At 40.0% G+C, this 21,647-nt stretch overlaps 1 long non-coding RNA gene across 1 annotated transcript; it reads right to left on the reverse strand.

Annotated features, from left to right (window-relative positions):
* Nucleotides 1–15,899: 15,899 nt before the first annotated feature.
* On the reverse strand, nucleotides 15,900–19,530 carry LOC125325167. The gene is made up of 3 exons (XR_007203218.1): nucleotides 19,202–19,530; nucleotides 16,710–16,783; nucleotides 15,900–16,325 (listed from the first exon to the last, which is right to left on the reverse strand). It is a non-coding gene; the product is annotated as an uncharacterized LOC125325167 (long non-coding RNA).
* Nucleotides 19,531–21,647: the final 2,117 nt, after the last annotated feature.

Consider the following 21,647-nt stretch of genomic DNA (forward strand, 5'->3'; position numbering starts at 1 on the left):
AAGATAATAATGCTAAATAATAAAACCTCTCGCTCTGCTGAGAGAAACCTGGGAAAATTTCAGAGTCCTTCTGTAGGTGTGGTCTCTCTCCTCCTCCTCAGAGCTGGGTCGGTGTGGGCCCACCTCCAGGTCCTTGGTGGAAAATTCTCCCGATGTGTTCTGATGTTGAAACAGTCCAGAAGAAAAGAAAGAAAAAAAAAAAACCCCAAAGTCGAAAACAAAGTTCAACTCTCTGTCTCCCTCCAGTGAAAAGGAGCCAAAAACTGGCTGAAAAGCAAGAAGGGTGCTTCCTCTGCTCTCTACCACAGCAGGATGCAAAGGAGTGTGTGTCTGTGTCCTTGAACAACCACTTTGAGAAGTCTGCTCAGTTTTTTTTTCTCCCCCCCTCTCAGGCTCAGTTTAAAGGCACAGAAAGGCACAAAATTAATTTCTGGGCATAGAACAGCGAGAGGAGATACACATCACAAAGTCACCCCAAGATACATACGATGACGTGCTTGGCTTGAATTTTGCCTTAAAACTATCCTAAATAAGCATAATCCTTTGTCTGGGAATCACAGAAGTGACACTATACCGATTCTGGGCTCCTTCACCAGCCTGACTGGAACAGTGTTCATTTTGTACTTGCAGTGTAAGTGACTACTATTGGTTTGTTGCAGACAACAGATATTTTGTCAATGCCCTGCAGCCCTTGTGGAACTGACACAATAATGTTTGTTAACACAATTGTGTGGCACACGTTCCTGGAATGCTGAGCTGATTGCTGATGCCATAAATACATGTGTGTAACTCATCATAAGGTGCAGGATCCTGCTCAGTGTGTGCCAGGATGAAATGGGCCGGATGAAAGGGCTTTGTCCAAGCTTTAACATACAAGTTGTTCAGTACACTTGGACACAAATCATTCAGCCCAATAGGTTCAAACAGACACCACAGGAATCTGAGATCACAGAAAACTTCCTTCTGTGGTCCTTTTGTAAGGATCTGCATGTTGATTTAAACACAAAGTCACCAGTCCATGTGTATGTAATTAAATGTATTTGATAACCTTTAATACTAAATTACCTTGTGTAGTCTGGAATAGATTTAGAATGAAGCAATAACAGGGAGTACAGCATTTTGTTTTCTATTGTGACTTGTTAAACCTGACTACTTCGACCTTTTTTGTCTGTGTGTGCACTTTCCTTATCGATGAAATTTCCTTTGTGTGCTAAATGTCTGTTACAATGTAACATTTTCAGTATTACTTTACTAACCCAAACGTTTGGAAGGAAAAATGTTAATTATCTAAGTGTAGGTTTGAAACTCCACTTAGCCGTGGGGGAGTGGGATCAAAATGTCCTACCTGGATGTAACTTGGAGATGCACAGAAGTCTCCAGAGGTTTTACAGATAGGCAGCTGATACGGTAACTAGATAATTGGTCAGGAGGTGTTCCAAGCCACATAAAAAGAAAGCTTGAGAAAACAGCCACAGGGAACTCCTACTGACTTTGATTTGGCATTGAAAGCTTTTGGCCATTGTGAGGATAATCTTGGCATCGTCACGTAATAGACTCAGGTTGAGTTATCCTGAGGGGTTTAATTTCTGCAGCTTCAAGAGTAAGCAGGAGCTGCTGTAGTATGTTCACAACCACAGGACTCCTAACTTGTACCCGGAGGGTGAGGGAAGCAGAAGATCGTAAATCTCAAGCAGATGAGCAAACTGAGAATTATTGAAATGTTTGCAGCTGAGTCTTGTGTCCTCAAGTAAATCTAGTCCTTTGGAGATACTTGAATTGATCTGGTATCAGAGATAATTGGTTGTGCCGAGCTAACAAAGGTGTTTCCCTTCAGAGTAATCTCAGGAAAGCAATGCCACATGGAGATTTCTAGTCATGCTTCAGTCATGCTGTTTCATCAAAACAAAGAAGAAAAGGTTAATTTGTGGCCAGACATCTTTTGTGGTCCTCTTTTGCTCTCCTGCTTTTCTTTCTGTATTTTCTTTAGGTATTTCCTCAGGGAAGCCCTGAGGCTGTGTCCTTATGCAGATTGGTTTAATATATTGATGAAAGTTTCCATATATTTTGCCCCCAGTTACTGACCAGTTGAAACACCTCTTCATTTTGAGACAGATATCCAGGAGACAAAGTGGTTCCCAGCAAAGTTGTTTTCCTGATATATTTTCTTGGGATCTGTTCCATCTTCTGAGGTGAGCTAGCTTTGAATTTGCTGCAGTTGTATTAGTTTTAAATAAATTTGTTTGTAATATGTGATAGGAACTAAAGGAAAATCTAGAAGCTGAAGCCACGTTACCTGAGTTCTCATGCAGGCAAAAAAAATGGTCCCAGCCTAGAAAACCTTGCAAGCTTAAGTGGAGGACTAAAGGTAAAATTATGTGACAAGGATATGGCAGAGAGAGAATACCCTGTAGTATGACACCTGCTTCAGTTTATGTCCAGTGCCCTGTAGGTGACTTGATGTCTCTGAGGGTGGCTTGCATGACACCCAGATGCCACAGGAGATTGTCCAGTAATATTAACGAGTGAGTTTGATAAGTGAGCCATCATGGTATACCTACTAGTGAAACAAGGATGGGAGCTATGACTTTACTTTGTGTTACTTTATGCAACTCTACAGCTTCAAAATTACTTTGCAAATAAAATGTTACTTAGTTTTTGCTGAGGTTTGAAGTAAAAATCACCCATCGTTAATGTGAATGTTCTAAAATATTCAAAGATATAAATATCAGTTATATGTTACGTGTATATATTTCAGCAGAAATCCCTTTCAGGTGCCATAGATTTAATCTGTATCAGGAGGAAAAGGACCATAGACAGCTATTATCTTATGGTCCTGTTCTATTAGGTGACTTCTATCAAGTTTCCTTTTCTATTCCCATAGTATTGAGATTTAATTCCACCCCTGTCCACATCAGCCAAGTGAGACTACAATTTTGGGTAAACATTTAATAAAAAACCACTTTTTTTATCTAGAGAAACTTTTTGTATGCTATATATCTAAGAAATTTTGCGTCTGAGTGATGGAGTTGGGCTTTAGCTGAACTGGCTGTGGGCTTTGTTGCTTTTTTCCTTAACAAGAACTTGTGGGTTGTTTGTGGTTTTTCATTTGTTTGTTTCCTGAGTCTAAGGCAACTCTTGCATCCATACTGATCTTGGCCTTAGAGTGCTTGAATTTAGGGAGCCTATGAGACCCTTTATGGATCCAGATTTCTAGTCCATTTCTCATTTAACCAGAACTCCCAGAGGACCAGAGCTTAGCACAGCAAAAAGCAAGAGAAGTTAATTAATCCGAAGAGAGGTATCCTTGGGTTATAAAATGTCACTCAGGAGTGTACCGGATTTGTTCTCTTTTCTGTGACATATTTTTTTAATAATGAAATCTTGAATCATTTACTTCTGTTAGAAACTGTTCTTGTCCAATTAAAAAAATCAGTTTGATTTTGACCAATAAAAATTCTTATTTACTTTTATTCTCAGCAGATACACATCAAATTTCAAACTACCTTCTGACAATTACAATGATAAGGAAGCTTACATCTGTGTTAACACTGCTGTTGTCTGTGTCTTGGTTTTTTTGCTTGTTTTTTGTTTTTTTAAAGAAATATTTCGATTTTATGTGGGCAGAACTAGACCTCAGAGTCAATTTTGTGCCACTGCTACTCCTCAAGAAAATGCATTCCTCCTTTCCCAGTTTATTCATCTGAATGCTGAATGCAAGAAAGCTACACCTTACCCTAATGTCTCTGAAGGTTTCTATTTTTTTTAAATAGTTCTATAAATACACACACACACCAAGAAGTTATAGTACATGAATTAAAGGCTAAGCAAGTGCTGTTGCAGGTTCCTTAAGCTGTAACACCTTGCAGTTGATGTGAGTTGTCGATATTGGTGCACTCAAAAAAGAAGTTGTTTGAAAGCCAAAGTTTCATGCTTCATTCTTATTAGGAGAAAACTAGACTTTCAATTTTTCTAAGTTCTTGAAATTACTTAATTAAAGATTGCTGCTGTTTGCAAATTGGATCCAAATTATGGGGCTCTTAGGCCAGTAATCTTTGTCACATCATTTTCTTCTTGTTCTTATTGACATGAATAAGTGGCTTTAAATTGTGCTGAACTGAAAATCAGTTTTAAATTAAGCGATCCAGGTTGAATAAATAACAATAAACTACAGACAAGCAACCAAAGATGAGTCAGACATGATGTGGTTAGTCATTCAGTGTAGAACACGTCAGTCAGTTTGAATTGTACAGAAATGTCAGTTTTTAAGCAGAACTTCATGTGAAAGTACATTAGGAGTTATCAGAATTATTAGGAGTTTCTGTTTGGGTATTTCTATATTTTTGATAAGTGCATGTAAACATTGTAAACATTAAGAATGATCAGTATGCCTTTCTTTGAAAATGATTTTCAGGGTATTTGGAAAAAAAAGTCATCTTCAAAATATTTTCAGCTACATTTGCACGAAGGCTGTTGCCATTTTTGTGTGTTGCTGTTTTGGCACCTCCACAGTAACACCAGCCTCTCCTGCAGCTGAGAGCACCCAGCCATTGGAACTCACAGGGTGTTGCTGGTTTTTTTATTTAATAGGGAAGAGTGAAATTCTTTGGAAAGAATATGGGTTAGAATTTACTTTAGATTGTAATTTTACAGTTAGTTTTCAAATAAGAAATAAAGAAATTCAGGCTGCTGGCAGTCAGATAAGGTGTCAAGCATATCCCTTTTTCTTGAAAGTTTGGGGTTCATCACGGACTGGACATCATGAATCTTACAAGTGATCTACTTTCTAAAGTTATTGGCTTGTAAATGTGCTCATGTGAAAAGGTGTGATTAAATATACTCCATGCCCTGGGGCAATCAAGAGTATTCCTGGATGAAGAGAAAATCAAACTAATGGTGAACAAGCCCCTAGCAATTTCCTGGTATGTTGCTTAAAAACAGACATGATTTTATTTCCTTTCTGAATATCAGGATAATTGCACATTTCTGGAAGGTCTGATGTTCATAATGGAGAGTTAAATATGAGTTCAGATCAGAATTTAAAAGAATCCATATTTCAGTGGGAGAGGCTGCAAGCTTTTAATTTGGCATCTTATAGAAAAAGGATGGAAACACAAATCCAGGTACTGCTAAGATTCATTATTTTGTCCGTCAGGATTTGTATTAGAACAAGGGGCTCTTTCTGAGGTTAGTTTTATTTTGTTATCTATTAATTCTGTTAAGAGTAACCAAAAAAGTGTATTATTCCTTCTGGATTTTCAGAAAGATAAGCAGTTTAAAATATTGAATACGTAAATATTATCACAATTAAAATCATTTCAATACAGACAAATACAATTTTAAACCTTGATTTACAAATGCTTTTCCACCAAGAAATGGTGACCACAATAACCACAGAACCAGAGTCTCCAGAACCTACATAAAACATAGAAGAGGCTTCATTTTAACTTGGATAATTATTTTAAAAGAAAAGTGGTATAAAACCTAAATGTTGGCAGAGGGAGTACGCTCTTTGTGACTCACCTGGTTTTTATCAGAACAATCAGGCTCCTGGCAGTGCCTGACCACAGCAGTGCTATTTCTGTGAATTACCTGGCTGCCTGCAATGTCTCTGTTTCCAGGAAAAACCATCTCAGAGATAGTATAAGAAAGCTAATCTGTTTTAATTATCAAACTTCTCATATAAATTAACTGGATTCTGAATATCTGGGAGTATTTTAGGCATGGAGAGTTCATCTGTCACTAGTCTACTCAGTTTATTTGTTGAGTAGACTACTCAACAATTGCTACTCACTTTTCAAATAATTATATTTTTGGCGTATTTTTTTGCTCTGTAGTGTTAGTTTTTCCCAACTTTTCTGATGATCATAGAGACTAATATGCATTTTGTCATCATGTATGAGTTACAATTTTTAAACTAAATGTTGAAAATAAACATCCATTGCTTTGCCCTGGAAGAACAGCGTTCAACCCCTAAAAATATATTTTCACATATATTTTATTCTCAGCCATGTCAATCCTTGCTCTCAAAAAGTGTCCATTGCACTGTAAGCTCTTTACAAGGTAATGTCTTTTGTATTTGCTTCTACATCTGGAAAATATTATCTGTATCAATCTTTTTTCTTTAACTCACAATAATACACCATTTACTATGAGGTGAATTGTTACTTTTTTATAAAATGCATGATTTTTAATGAAATTTTTATAAAATATTTAGTTAAAAGAATAGAAAGTTGTATTCTTTTTAACTCAATATTCTAGAAAGAATATTTAGTTAAAAGATAGAAATCATCTTGGATTTTTCTTCATCTCTGTCCAAGTATGTAATCACCTGGTCTTAGATGTGGTGTTGATTGCTGTGAATTTAGAAAATCAGTCATGTTGTGTCTGTATTGTGCTGATTCCAGGGAAGCTGGTTTGGAGCCAGAGGGGAAATGTATGGAAATCTTTGTTGCGGCAGCATCATTCCCATAACAGACATCAACATAGTGTCTTGTTTGATTTTGGTGGGGATATTAGTATAGTAGAAAAAAGTTACAATAATTTGTTTTGATCAGCACAACCTGTAGGGTTTTTGTGGGTTTTTATTTTGGTTCGAGATTTTTCTTTGTGAAAACTGCAGCAGGTGAATGAGAAATAATGTGCAACAGGGAGGGTTTGCTCGAAATGAAGCACTTACCAACAAGTAGAGAAAGCATAGGACTTGCAAATAATTTACCTTCTTTTTGTCCCTTCTCTTGATGGACACATGCTCCAGGCTGCTTGTTAAAGACAATGAACTTTGTGAGTCAACCTTTCCCACACCCTACATGTGTGTTTCTGAAGGTTTTTTCACCTTTTGGGCATCATGGTTTTCTAATGCAGACAGACTTTTGCAAGTTCCTAATATGATGACTCTTAATTAGGACTAGACAAGACCTAAATGAAGCAGTGAAACTGTTATGTTTGTCAAATTTCAGACACGAGGCCTGTCACATGAGGGAAGTCCAGTAGCTCATTGTACCCTGACTATCTGAAAGCAGCTGATCAAGAAGCTCTGTAATACATAATTTAAAATTCCTGGTAAAATGTACATCTCATGTGGTGTGGGTGTGGTTCCATTGTCCATAAACTTTTGTTGTTCTTATGATCCATACTTAACTGTTGACATTAATTACATCTTGTACCAAAAAGCTACATCGCTACTTTTGAATGTAAATTTGGACCACTTAGGGATGGGCAAAAGGTAAACTCCACTTTGTGGGGAAAAAGGCCTCTGAGTAGACTCCATCTGTCTCCAGACCCTGTGTCTATTTTAGCTAGTAATTACAGCTACTGTACTCCTTGCAGAGGACAGCCGTGTATGAACCACACAGAATTAAAGAAGCAAAAATATTTTGCTGTATGCAAATAACTAAAGCAAAGAGCTTTCTGCAGCTGCTTCTGGACCTCTTTAGACCACAATGTCTGGGCCTGTTGGCCATTTTTGTAGTTGCAAGAGTCTTACACCGTGAGTAATAGCATATAAAATATGCCAAAGGCAGCTTTTTTGAATAAAAAAATGTATTTCACAATATTTAGCCAAAAAAAATGGTAGACAGTCTTTGTTCCATTGGCCTTCTAAAGGTTAATCTGTTATGAACCAAGGAAAAGCAATAGAAATCTTATGATGCTGAAGAGTGGAGTTTTTGTGGGCTTTTTTTGTTAATTTTTTTTAAAGAAACAAATGGCAAACACATATGATGTCAGCTGCCACAAGTATAAATAAAGCTGAGGGGTCTGTGTGGGGATTTTGTGAATTTTTTAAGAAGTACCAAATTTGGACCAAAGCAGTTTCTGTGTGTGGCGTTAACTACTGTAATTAATGTTTGATATAAGGAATAGTTAATGCAAGATTATTTCCTTCTTTTTCCTTCCATATTTTTGCTGTTTTCATGTGTCTAGGAACGTTTTTCTAAAGTAATAATTTATAAGCTAGAGGAGACAAGTAACATTACGAAGGAGATTCTCTTCCTGGGCATAGAAAATCACTTCCCAATTGCCCCAAATAATGAAATTGACCCTCATAGCTCTTGTCTCCGGTTAATCAATCTCTTTCCTACATTTTGAGGCCAAGTAGTAAACTCAGCTTCATTTTGGCAGAAACGAGGCAGAGCTGTGGAGTGCCTGAAGTCACAAGGAGAAATGTCCTCACTGCAAGCTGAGGCTGACTGTGCTTTATGTTATGGTATTGGCTGCAGTGTGATGCTGCCCATGCTCCAGTTTTAAAGATCCTTATTTTTAATATATTGATGGCTAATTCAGAATCCTAGAAATCTTCCTGCTTTTCCATCCAGTTAGTCTAAATCGTGCATGACAGAGTTGACTAATCTGCTCTTGAAGAAGAGCTCTCTTTTAGTAAACTGGTCCCATGCTTCACTGTCCTTGTTGTTAAAAAGTTTTAATCTTGTGTCAACAATTGCCTGTCCTTCCTGGCAATTTAAGCTCATTATTTCTTGCCCTGCTACAAAAGAAAAAAGAAAAAAATACAACTTTGGTTTTTTTCTAGTTACTTTTTATGTATTTGGAGGCTGCAGTTCGTTTCAAAGATCTTTCATATTCAAGTGCTTTGGTCACTTAACCTTTCCTCAGGGGCCACGCTTGCATCTGCTGTCGTGGTGGCAATGAAAGCCTCTTTCACCATTGTTGCTTGGTGCTTGTACATGCTGCTGGCTCGCAGGTGCATAAAAACACTGTCAGGAAAGATTCAAGGCTGAATGGATGTGACGTGCTGACGTCAATGACCCAGGCTTCAAAACAACTTTATAACCTGGAGAAAACAGAACAAGCCTATAAAAGCTGTGGGAGTAAAATCTGTTGGTTTCTCAGCACTGTGTAATCCTTCCTCAAACACAGGCATCCCCCAGCAGCCCTGCACAGCTTGCTCAGCCTCCAGCTACTCATTCCACATTTGGGTTTGACTTTTCCCTCAAGGAAGCAGACAGAATAACTGTGCTCAAAGCACCTCCTATTTCCTTGCTGGAAACCCTTTTGGATGTGTTTTCTTGCACTCCTTCAAGGCAGTGACAGACTCATTCTCTCTGGTGTAAGACAAATGAGCACACAGTCCAGTTGCTGCCTTCTTTTGGATGTCCTCTGGTGTCTTTATGTCCACCCCAATCTTGTGTGACTGAGAATTTGTGACCATCTTGCACATGGCAGCTAGCTGAGACCTGGAAAACAAAAGCTGTTGAGGAAGGGTCTTCCAGACCACCTAATTCTTACCAACCGCCTTTGTTTTTCCTTGGAGCGTGCTGTTGTACATTCATTTTAAACCTGCATCCCCGGGCCCTGTCGATCAAAGGTGTGGGTTTCATCCACCCCTAGGCACAGATCCTCCTTTGTGTTGATATATCATCCGTGTGGTGGACAAGATCATTGGACTGATCCAGCTGAAATTGAATTCAGCAACAAAACAAACAATGAATTTTCTGCACAACATCTGCTTCACAGTGGGGTGGCACCAGCACCAGTGGAGGAATAAAGAATAAATTGGGGCTGGCACAGGGCCAAGCATGCAGAGCAGCAGCCCGGGCTTAACTGAGCTCACTGACCGGCCTTGGAGGAAGCTGATCACTCTTTACCTCAGCCAGATCATCAAATCTCAACCTTGCCTCCTCAGCAGAGTTGTTCAGTGGTTTAGGCTTTCGTCTCCACCACTATGTAGGACCTGTGCTCTCAATGCCACCACACTGTCATATTATTAGGCAGGATGTCACTTTATTCTGCCTATCCCAGCACACCTGCATCACTGGGAGTGCTGTTTCAAATGTGTTGCTCCCACAGCTCTGTATCCTTAAGCTTGGTTTTATGGGTTCATTTCTTCCTAGTTTGTCCATGTCCTTGGAGATTATAACTGAGGCAGATCTCAGGTCTTTAACATGAGCTGCATAGGTTCAGGAACAACAAAAGCAGCAGCTTGAGAAGGGCACAATTCCACATTGGTAACCTTTTTGGGCACCAGCACCAAACCAGTTCTGCTGAAGTGCTGCTGAAGTGCCACATTTCAACATAAGCACAAGAAACGCTGCATATCTACACCAGTCTGGGTGCCTTGCACAGGGCTTGAAGCTTAGGCACAGAGGTTCATGCTTTGTTGAAGCTGGGTTTAACTGAGTGACCCTTCATTGGAGACGTGACCAAGCAAGCAGCTGAGGTCACAAGTGAATTTTCAGCACAGCGCCCCAGTCACAAGATGTTGGTTCCTTTTTGCATCTTTATTTCTGCAGCTGTGTGCTCTGCATCCTATGGGACTGCCTTCCCTGGGCCAGGGAATTCAGTTAATGTTCCTGTGCTCCCTATCTAACACCATGTACTGTACAATAACACATGATATTTTTCATCCCTGCTTTCCAAATTGTTGCAATTCACTAATCCCCTTCTGCTTGTACTGGTAACAAAACAAAACCACTCTCAAGTCTGTCGCTGCATAATTTTTCTTATCAAAGTCCTTTTCCCATAAAACCTTATGTTGAAATATTCAACAACCTTAGGAAAGCATTTAACTTCCCCTCCTCAATTACTGCCTGCCAGAAGTTGGCTTCTCTATTTAAAATGAGACCTTTAGACCATTTGGGGTTTATCTACAATAAGCCCACAGATGAGGTTCCTCCTTGACCCTGCAGCTGATTGTGAAACTGTCACAAGGAGAGAGTTATGCACTTCAAGAAGGCATAAATCACAGAGTTAATCATAATCAAACTGCGGAAGTTAGACAGGAATCAGTTAAAGGCACAAAACCAATCTAGCAGCCATTACAGCTGCCCTTTTTGCAAATCCATCATTTGGAAAAAGATAAGCATCCAAGGGAAAACAAATGCCTCTTGCTTGAATGCACATGATTTCCAATATAGAGGTGGTTGCCTTGAAATTCCAGCTCTAATTTAATTTGCTTTATTCAAAACATTAATTAGACGTAAGGATGGAGGAGAGAAGGGGTTGTTTTGAGTTTTGGGGGTCATTCTGTTGGGCTTTTCTGTTATGTCTTTGGATTGGACTTTCTTTGGGGGTATTTTGAGTTTTCTGTTTCTTTTTTTTTCTTTTTGTTTTTTTGATCATACTTATAAAGTTCTCTGTCCTGCCTGACCCAACAGAGATTATCACAAGAGAAGGTTTTCCAGTCTTCTAAAAATCGATCAGATATTGGATTGAATGAGCATAGACCCGGGCTCAGAGGCGATGTGCAAAATTCAAACCTGAGTTATCAGTTGTCAGCAGAAAGTTTAAACGTAAAACTTTCTTCACTCAGATTATTGAGTCCCTTATAGGAATTTCTGTCAAAAGTTTTCCTGTGGTTGTTACTTAAGAGCAAGTGTAATATTGCTCTAGACAAACAAAACTACAGGAAGCAGGTCTTGGCACAAAAGTTATTTGCTGCTTGATTGAAGTGGAGGCAGCTAAAGGAGTGGGAATCCAGTTTCACAGTGAGATAAAACAAAACCCATTACCTCTATGTATTTATTTTATGTTACGGTTTGGTGGGCTTTGGTTGGTTAATTGGGATGGGGGGGGTGGGGGTGTTGGGGTTTGGGGTTTTCTCCTGGTGGGGCTTCTTTTTGTTTGGTTTTGTTTTTTAAGTGTAGAGAGGGACAAAAGGAGGCTGGAAGAAAAACAAGAGATCAAGAATAAAGATTTCAGCCTGCCTGCCTTATCCAGGGTGAATGCCAGGATCAGCTGTAGTATTGTCTTCTCTGGCATATTTTTAGAAACTATTTTTAAAATAGTAAAATTTTAGTGCAATATAGCCTGGAGAGGAGGGTTGGGACCCAATGTCCAAGGTGAGTATTCCATGGAAACTTGAGTGTGGAAGCACTTCAGAGTGAGGCCCAGTGGGTGTTAGCTGTTTACGCAGAATAAAAGGTCTGCAGTAGGAGATAGAGAGCAGCCCCCAGTAAGACTGGAATAACCTCAGCCACGTGGTACACTGGCATTAAAGCAATTTCTGTGGATACATTGATTTTTGTGCAGAAAAAGGGGAAATTAAAACTTGCTCGTGTTATGGAAATGCCTTAAGCACTGAATTTCTCTGCTATTATTTTTCTTCTCTGTGCCTCTCATCCTCTCTCTGTTTTATTTAATTTGGTTTTTTTTAACTGGAAATTCCATTTTTCTTGATGCATTTTTCTTGATGATTTCCATTTTTCTTCTTGTGCCTGGTACTGTTCCATGAAAAGTTTTGTTTTTCACACATCAAGAGTGTGTGACAAAAGAAATAATTTCATTAGAATCCCCCTGATCAAGCTGTAAATGGCACACTGCATCCCAGAGCTCTTCTGTACAAGAGGAGAGAATGCACATTGCTGTGCTCTGCTCCTGATGGTCCTCAACTCTAATTAAAGATGCTTTGCCATCTGTGAAACAGTTCCAGAAAGAAACATGAAGGCAACTCTAATTGTATTATAATCACTTCTATCCCAAATGTTCCTTTAATGCTGGCTCTTTTGTCTAATTTGGGAATAAAATCCTCTGTTCAAACAGTCTTGGGGCATGGCCCTTTCTGAAATGTCTGGGTTAGTGTTCTGTGTTGCTCAGGAAGTCAGATTAGATGACTACAGTGCTGCCTTCTGGTCATAGGTACAGGTCAAAATTTATCATTTACCCTTTCCCTTACCCTTTTCCCCTACCACTTTCAAAGTGTGAAATCCAGGTGTGCACTGTGCAAGGGCTCTGTCTGGAACATCTTTGTCATCCCCTTTATTTTTTGATATATTACTATCCAGGAGGGCATGCTCAGCTGAGGTGCTACACTTGTGTTTTATTTTGGTTTGGGGTTTTTTTATCTTAAAAAACCCCAAAAACCCAACAAAACAACCCAAAAAATCCCAACACAATGCCTTCCCTCTTCCCCCTATCAAGAGACTCTACCTCCTGAGGGAGACTTGTCAAACAGAAGATATCCTCTTTCATTTCGGAGGATGGTTTAATAACTTGCAGAAAAGCAGAGCTTTCCTATGATGGTCTCCAGCACCCGCTGGGGTGCAGCAGATGGTGCTGAGGAAAGTAGAGGTTTCTTACAAAACCACGAGGGGATGTTGTTACTGGATGTGTTTCTTTCTCCCCCTCATCCAGTGCAATCCTTACTGCATCTGCTGCATAGATGCCAAATGGCAGGAGGGAACCTTCCTCAGCCATCACCCACTGGAGATGGAAAAATTACAGCTCTGTTCCCCGACCGTGTATTTAATATTCCCAGGGAATGTTATGTTCTGCACTTGTTTTAACATCTTCATCTATTGTAAAACTGCAGATTCAGCTTGAGGCATTTTGAAAAGTGCATCCTCTTTCCCTGTGGGGTAGGGGTGGACTAGACAAACACAGCTATATCCCCAAAACCTTGATTTTGCCTTGCACAGGTTTGCCAGAAAGGTTTCCATCTTTGGCTTGCACTGACAGTGAACTTATTTTCTGGCTGTACAATACATTGCAGGCAGAACTGAACAAGCAGATTAAAATTTTTGAAAGCACTTGTGATATCAAGGGACAGATTAAATCACCAAGACAATTGAATCATATTTTCAGTAGAAGATAACATTGCACAATGATTAAATCCATAGGCCATTTTACCTGCCTTATGTCCTCTGCTTCAAAATATTGAGGCCAAAGTACCTGAGGCCTCTGCTGCTCAAAATGTCATTTTGAATAGCTGTCTAGGGCTATCAAGTCTCCCCTGGAAGTAGAACATAAAAAACCTTCAGTGGGAATCAGAGTTGAAGCATGGAATGCTTACAGACCATTTTCTGTAGAGGCTGATGCAAAGTACTTGGTGGAAAGCGGATGGGTGATAACCCCGTGGCTGTTTATAAGAACCATTTTATTTTAGCTCAGACATTGTTAGTCCTGATGGTTATTTAACTTACTGGATTACCAGATATCTGGGTACCACTAATCCACTACCACAGAAGTCCCTTCTTGTACCTAAACAAAACCAACCCAACACCCATCAGAATTGGAGCTGCTGGGGAAAAGTCAGATCTAAGATGCTGCCATGGAGTCCCCAAGGAGGCAGTGGAGAAGGCAAAAGTAGGTGGCTACTGCAGGTAGGATCAACCCATCTGGAGTTCTTTCAGCTGGGCTTGTGTCCCTGCTCTTTACTTGCCTGGAAAAAAGTAAAAGATGGTGTCCCAGAGTCACCCCTAAGGCTATTGTGCTGATTTGGGTTAGGCCTTGTAAACATGTGTTCAGCTCCCTGCTTCATGCAAATTCTTCCTGTGCCAGCAAGCAAGCCATACAGCTTCCCTGTTTGTCACTTCCCTGTCTAGAGCATGTAGACAAAACCTCCCTGTTATCACAGCATGGACTTAAAGAGTAGGAGGTTCTGTTCCAGGATATTTTTTTTCCAAGTTTTTCTGCTGACATAATAGATACCAGATAATCCTGGAAAGAGAGAAAAAGATTGTCTTTTAGCAAGCAAATGCAATTGCAAAAGTCTGTAGAGGAAATTATCTGAGATGTTCTTTCTTTCTTTGATTCCTCTTGATTCTCTGAAAATTATTTCTTTCTGAATCAGCTGTTAACTGGGATAGTATTATTGTCTTACAGAAGGCTCACCAGACCTTATTTGTTATTTGTTTTGCTATGACTCTAAGAGATGACATCGCATCTCGTGTTACTTTGACTTGGAAAGAGACGTATTAGACAGTTCCATTCCGTAATTTGCAGAATAAAATAAAATACCCTTATCCTCACTGAATAATCAAAATCTTTAGCACCTTAATGCTAGCCTCAGCAAGAGAGAAAATTCTGTGAGGTGATTCCGGCTGGTTTCTGTAGGAATAAACCCATGCACCCAGGAAAACACTGTGAAGGGGGACTGAGGCTGGGATCTGATGTGGCCTGGAAGTAGAGGAGAGAGAGGCAATGCACCCCAGATGTGGTGTGTGCTGCAGGGCAGGATGCCTGGGCACTGCCTTCAGTACTGCATCACCCATGGGCCCTGCCTGGCCCAGAGAGCTGCACTGGGCATTTCTTCCAGAATCCAGAATTAATGTCTCATCTGGCCAGAATCCACAGCTTAAGTATAAAGCCTTCGTGTTCACCTTTATGGTCAGACCTGTATTTTGAATGCTCTAGTCATCTTTGATTCAAAGGCTGGTGACACACAATGGGAGTATCTTCTTAGCCATTAAGGTGACCTTTCTAAAAACACTGGATATTCAGCAGCACTTAACCATGTATACACCCAGCTGCTTGTCTGTGCAATGAAAAATTAGTTTAATGTTTTGATAAGTGACAGAAGAGCCATCTATATATTTCAAACCAAAAAGACAAAATAACTTGGCATATTTTCTTAGTAGAATCACAAGGTATTAAAAATGTTTTATGGAGGAAATACTTCAAGCTATAAAATTTTCTGTTTGTTTTTTTCTGCCTACTGAGATAACAGCAGAATGTTTTGTCTACATGTAAGCAGTCTTCATTAGCTGCTGAAAGCTGTAATATTGATTCAAACTTCTTGGAACTTCAGTTCAAAAGAGAGATAATTTTGACTGCTTTGGATGGGAAGTTTCCGAGAAAGGAACACCCTTTAATAATCGAGGGCTTATTGGTTTTCTTCTTTTCTATTTTTTTAAGATTGTTGGTGCTTAGAATATACTTTACATTAGTATAGTATACAGTAGTTAGTGTGTTACTTTTCTTTGGATTTAATTCCATCTATATGCTTAGACCCCTTATTTAAACTGTTGGTACCATTAACCACCAGCAATGTACCTAATTATCTTTATTATGGTAAGACCTAGATGCCACTTATAAACATGATTTTGTTTCACTAGATGCTATATAAACAGGCTAAGGCAATCCATGGCTGAACAGTTCAGTTTCAGTATCCCACAGAACAATATATTAAACAAGCAGATAAACATTACATAGGGACAACAGACTTTTTTGATTTGGTTCATTTAATTTGATTTGGTTTATTTAATTTATTTAAATATTAAGTAAGTGGTGCTCAGTAAAAAATGGAAGGAGATTATTTGATTAGGAAAACAAACAACAGGAGAGATGAGAAGTGAATTCAGCAGGGATACAAGAAAGGGAAATAAGGCAAGAAGGGCTAAGGGCTAAAGTGAAGTGTCGAAGAGAAAGTTAGGAGGAAATATATGGATTGAAAACTGTAGTAAAATTCGTGAAGACATCATAACACATGATATTACCAGTAGGTATTGTACTGGTCAGTCTCCAGATGACTGTGGGGTTTTCTATTAAATGTGAGGGACGAGACCGGCATAAAGAGATCTTGACATCAGGGATCCAGAAGGAACTTAAATTCACTCCCCTGATCCTCCTCTGGTCCTTGGTATCTGCAATTTGCCCTGGTAAGGGAAAGCAAGGGAAGCCGTGCTCATCAGTTGGAGAATAGTTCTGTTTTCCATCACATCTCATACTTCACTGGTCACTTTCCATGCCTCTTTAATTAAAACACTGGCCATAACAACACGAAAACTAGATGTGTCCTTTGACATTGACAGTGGTTCAACTAGTAGCTAGTCTGTGGCTATATGGATATTTGGAAAAGTTTGTTGTTCCCCTATACTGCTTTTAGACAGGAAATCTTAATTCGGAATCTGGTCTTTCACATTGTTTTTTAATGAAGTTGAGCCTGTGCCATCTGCCAGCCTTCCAGATTACTTGGGGAACTTCCATGTTGCTATGCACATAAATTGATACATAATTTAGATTTTATGCTAGATACTCACCTTGAGGCATTTCTTCGCTGATTCCAATGAGGACGTAAGTTATCTCTTGCTGTAGTCACTGCATCATCATTATTCTTTCAGAGCAAAAAGAAAAACAGTTAAATACATTTCCTGTCATAAACCTGAAATCTTGAGCCAGTACCTTAAAATGCAAGAACAAGCCATTAAAAACTGCCCACAAATATGAAACAACTGTTTTAATTTGTTGCCAAAACCAGTTTATCAGATTAAGATGGCTGACTGACTTTCCTTTTTCTGGTCTGTGGTTTGCTGTGCAGGATGTCTTTGTGTCACTGGTTTAAGAGCCTGATCTTTAGTTATGAGTAATAATTTTTTGTTGTTATGAACAGAGCCCAAGGAAACTAGAGCTTCATTTTTACTCTGCTGCCTTTAACGTAAAAACTCCAGTATAGCCGATTCCTACAGTCTACAGCAGAGTTATGGGGTCTGCCCTTAACTCTGGGTAAGGATGTGGAGAATTGTGTCTCTTTACAGAGAGAGGACTTGGACAGGCTTGAGAGGCGGCCCCGTGTGAACCTCATGAAGTTCAACAAGGCCAAGTGCGAGGTCCTGCAGAGGGTTGGAGCAGTACCAAACACAGACACAGAACAGGAGGAGAATGGATTGAGACTTGCCCTGGGGAGATGGATTTTGGGGTGTTAGCTGCTGAGAAGCTCAACAGGAGCCAGCAATGTGCACTGGCAGCCCAGAAAGCCAACCTCTTGGGCTGCATCCAAAGCAGCCTGACCAGGAGGTCCAGGGAGGGGATTCTGCCCCTCTGCTCTGGTGAGAACCCACTTGCAGGTCTGCATCCAGCTCTGGGGTCCCAGCACAGGAAGGACATGGAGCTGCTGGAGTGAGTCCAGAAGGTCAGAGGGATGGAGCACTTCTGCCATGAGGAAAGGTTGATATAATTGAGATTGTTCGGCCTGGAGTATGGAAAACTTCAGGGAAGCCCTAAAGAGGGCCTACAAGAGAGATGAAGAGGGGCTTTCTATAAGGGCATGTAGTGACAGGACAAGAGGGAATGGCTTCAAACTGACAGAGAGTGGGCTTAGATTGGCTATGAGGAAAAAATTCTTCCCTGTGAGGATGGTGAGGTCCTGGCACAGGCTGCCCAGAGAAGCTGTGGGTGCCCCATTCCTGGAAGTGTCCAAGGCCAGGTTGGATGGGGCTCTGAGCAACCTGGGATAGTGGAAGGTGTCCCTGCCCATGGCAGGGGGTTGGAACAAGGTAATCTTTAATGTCCTTTTGACCCCAAGCCATTCTATGATTCTGTGATTCCATGGTTTCTACCCCAGAGATCTGGCATCTTTAGTAATTGTTTAGCTACTCCTACAATGTTGTAAAAATGAATTTGTGTTTGCAGAGGGCTCTGCGATGATGAGATGAAAGGTTCTGAATAAGTACAATTATTAGCCAGTGTTTTACAAGGTTGTATGATTATCACACTGCCTGTGTAAACAGTATTTACCTTAGAGTTAATACAGGGTAAGATCTGGGCATCCCACACTACCTTTTTCCACTTCCATTGAATCTCATCTAGGAACATTTGAGATCTTTGTCTTTAGTTTGCTGCAGCTCAGTCCAAAACTCTCAAATGAGGCTACTTTGTTGATAAAACATAGTTTACTTAAATCTTGGAAACAGTCAGGAAAGGACCACTTGATTTCAACAGCTGCTTTTACAAGGGCGTCTTGGCAAGAAGTAGTCATTTATTCAACCATCAACACAGAATTAACAAGTGAAGGTACTCTTAAATTAGGTTTTCTAAAGAAATGCGTATTTAAAAGGAAATCTCGAAGTTGATGTATTCATATGCGCTATAATACACGCTAAAGGAATCTATTGCTGGCTCAGGTCAGCAGTTCTAGGGTTTCTGAGGAGCTCTGCAGTAACTGGGTGTTTACTTCCTCCTCACTGTTGGTATGTGACTGCCCCAGGAACAAGCTGTGTGGCACAACACTGACAGCAGTCAAGTTATAATCACTTTGCTTGAAGATTTTTGTTTGTGGTTCCAGCTATCATTGTGGATGCAATTCATGCACTTCATATTTTAGAGGAGTTATTTAAGGCAATAAAATTCAGCAGGTAACAGAGGTACACTTTCAGTGACGTATATTGTGATCACATGTGCACATTGACCTCTCTCTTCCATCTCACACTGTAAGTTGTTGCTCACTGTATTTATTTAAGATTTGTGTAGTAGTTTTGATGGCAATAAGAACTCAGAATACCCTTCTGCTCCTTGTCAGAATGGACACTCAGAAATTTCTGCTTAAATGTCTGTAAGTTCCTTTGAGTTTCTCTATAAACTACATAAGCTGTTTTCTACCTCATTACTTAAGGAGAAAGAGAGTTCTGTTTTAACTCAGCTGCACAGGGGTTAGAGAGAAAAAAAAATAATTGTAAAAAGAAAAATAAAAAGGGTGATTTAAAAGCTTATGGAGTCAAAGAGAATTTGCTAGCTTTCAGTATTTCACAGTACTTACCATGAAGGTCAGCATGCGTCTTCCCCTTTGAAACCTGTCCAATTTCCATTCAGATACAGCTGCTTCAAATGCCTTTGTTCAGACACAGGTTTGAGCAACTCCAGAATATTGTAGAGGAGAAGGGAGGGGACAAGAGGAACATTCTGACAAACTTGAAGGCCTTGTCATATCTTATCACAAAGCAAAAGCTGTATTCCTGTGAAGGTTGTCCCAAGGATGGGCAGAGCAGCAGCGTGTCCACTGGCTAACACTGCCCAGAGGAGCTGTAAATAGAACCTTTTTCTGTCCCTGGTGCCAGCTAGATGCTAGATTTGTGATCATGGCATTTACAGTTCAGCTCTGCTCAAACAGCCTCTGTGCCAAACAGTAGGCAAAAAAAGAAAGCAAGCAAGGAAGCTTCTCCAGATCTCAGCACGGGGGATAGAGAAAATCAGATGATGAATTCATTATAGGCACAGAGTATTTATGGCTGAAGTAAATATTTCTCCTGGGTCAGATCCCTTTCTATCTTGTCTGATAAATGAACTGGCATCAATGGACACATTACAAAGGCTTTATGCTGTGGCTTTACTTTATCCAGACATATAGACAGAGGAAAGATGTGTGTTTTTCCCTCAACCCAAGACCTATTAATCACGGCTTTGTCTGTGTAAGCTCTGAGGATCCAGGTCTGAAACACTAAAAATTAAAAAAAAGGTGTTTTTCTTTTACCACTTTGCCTTACAATCTGCAATTCAATGCTCTCTCCAAGAGAAGCAAACTTCAGCAGATAACACCCAGAGGAAAGAATGCATAGCACTGGGCATAGGCTGCTGGCTTTCCTTGCTGAACTCAGGCACCAAATCAATAGTGTACTAAGGTGGAGGGTTTTTTTTGGGGGGGAGGGTCAGGTCTTTTTGGGGTTTTGTTGGTTTGGGTTTGGTTTTTTTTTTTTTGTTGTTGTTGTTGTTGTTGTTGTTGTTGTTTTTTTTTTTTTTGCAGGGGTTATTTATACTGTAAGAAGATTTCTGTCTTTCCTTGATTAAAAAAAAAAAAAAAAAGGCAAACCAAAAATACCCCAATGTTTTCTATGCAGGTGTTCATCTGTGCATATGACTGATTTTTAGTGGCCACTGGAAGTGTTGCATGTGAGATAATGGTACTCTTGCAAGCTTCCAGTCCAAAGGAGAGAGAGGGAACAGCAGGAAACATAAAAAATGGAAGGGAAGCTCAAAGTAAGAGCAGAGCAAAAGAGTCAATAAACACCACTTCCAAACCAGCAAACATCTGTCTGTTACCAAAGCTCTGTTGCAGTAGCATTTTCAGAGGAGAAAGCAAGAAGGCCAATCTAGAGATCTATTAGCTGTGTTTATCCAGCCTTTAAAGAAATAAAACCATTCCATTTACAAGCTCAAAAACAAGACAACCTTCTTCTCTGGCCTGTGCATTCAGCTAGTCTTGAGCAGTGCTCTTTCATGTGTGTATGGGTTATGATGCTTGCCCTTGCTTTTGGGTTTGCTCTTGGTTCCACCCATGCTGCTTTATGGTTTTTAAATAGGCATCAAGTGATTGCACTTAGCTTTAAAATAAACCAAAAAATACATCAACAAACAAAAATGAGCAAAGTTTATTTTTTTTTCAATACATTTTGGCTTTGTAGGACTAGCAAAAGAAACCATGATATTCAAAGCCATCCACAGGTGATGCAGAGTGTACATGACAGATGTGCTAAATAAATTGATTCTGTCTTGTATAAAGCTGAGGTTACCTTCTGCTTTAGATGTAAGTGGCTTGTTAACACCTCAGAGAGAGACACAGCCTGCATGCCCTGGAAGTAGGAGAGTTGCAGTTGTGAACGAGCTGTTTTGCCTTCAGGACTGGAAGGTAGGGGGAAGGAGCTATGGACAGTTATATTTTTATTAAGGTTTTTAATCACACATCAAAAACCAATCTGAGTTCTTTAAGGGCAGTAATGTAGGATTTTGAGGGAAACATTCCTGCCTCTCTAGATACTGATTTCATACTACAAAACACAAACTTGCAATCTTGTTTTGCTTTCCAGCCCTTTTTGATTCTGTCAAATCTTTCTGGCTTCTGCCTCTTGGCATGGCTGTAACAGTTTCTCTGATTTGTTGCCATTAGTTTGGGGGAACTACTATTGTACCCTAAAATGTTTTGTTGGGTTTCTGTTTGGGGTTGGGAGGGGAGGCAGGGGTGAGATGCCATTACTATTTTGGTTTCTTTCTGTGCAGTGAAACAGGCTCCTGTTTCCCATGGGTTGGAGAGCCGTACAAGGCTGGGAGAGCCTGCTTTCAGGGTAATGTAGTAGCACGTACAGCCACAGTACTTTAATGAAAGACAGGAGGTGATAATGGAGTGAGTCACCCAGTCCACATGTGTGGAGCCTGGGTACAGCCTGTTCCTGAGGTTCCATAAAAGCCACTAATTCCTGCCCCCAGGGGCACAC

This window comes from Corvus hawaiiensis, chromosome 4, assembly GCF_020740725.1.
Source record: "Corvus hawaiiensis isolate bCorHaw1 chromosome 4, bCorHaw1.pri.cur, whole genome shotgun sequence".
Classification (NCBI taxonomy): domain Eukaryota; kingdom Metazoa; phylum Chordata; class Aves; order Passeriformes; family Corvidae; genus Corvus; species Corvus hawaiiensis.